Genomic DNA, 222 nt, shown 5'->3' with positions numbered 1-222 from the left:
GACGTTCCACAGAGGCGAAGCTGCCCCACCCCCACCCCGCAAGACCCTGCTTCTTGTCAGTGGCCATGAAGACCCTGGTAAGAACGGTGGGTCAAGCACAGCATCTCCGGCAGCCCCCTCCCTCCCTCCCTCCATCCCTGTTTTCCCCGGCTGTCTCTTCAGGAGGTCCTTGGCTTTCTGTCTCTAAGGGATGTCTGTTGTCCCACCCCCCTGCGCCTCCCG

The sequence above is a fragment of the Gekko japonicus genome, unplaced genomic scaffold (assembly GCF_001447785.1).
Source record: "Gekko japonicus isolate JY-2015 unplaced genomic scaffold, Gekko_japonicus_V1.1 scaffold7755, whole genome shotgun sequence".
Classification (NCBI taxonomy): Eukaryota; Metazoa; Chordata; class Lepidosauria; order Squamata; family Gekkonidae; genus Gekko; species Gekko japonicus.
This window is presented reverse-complemented; position numbering follows the sequence as displayed.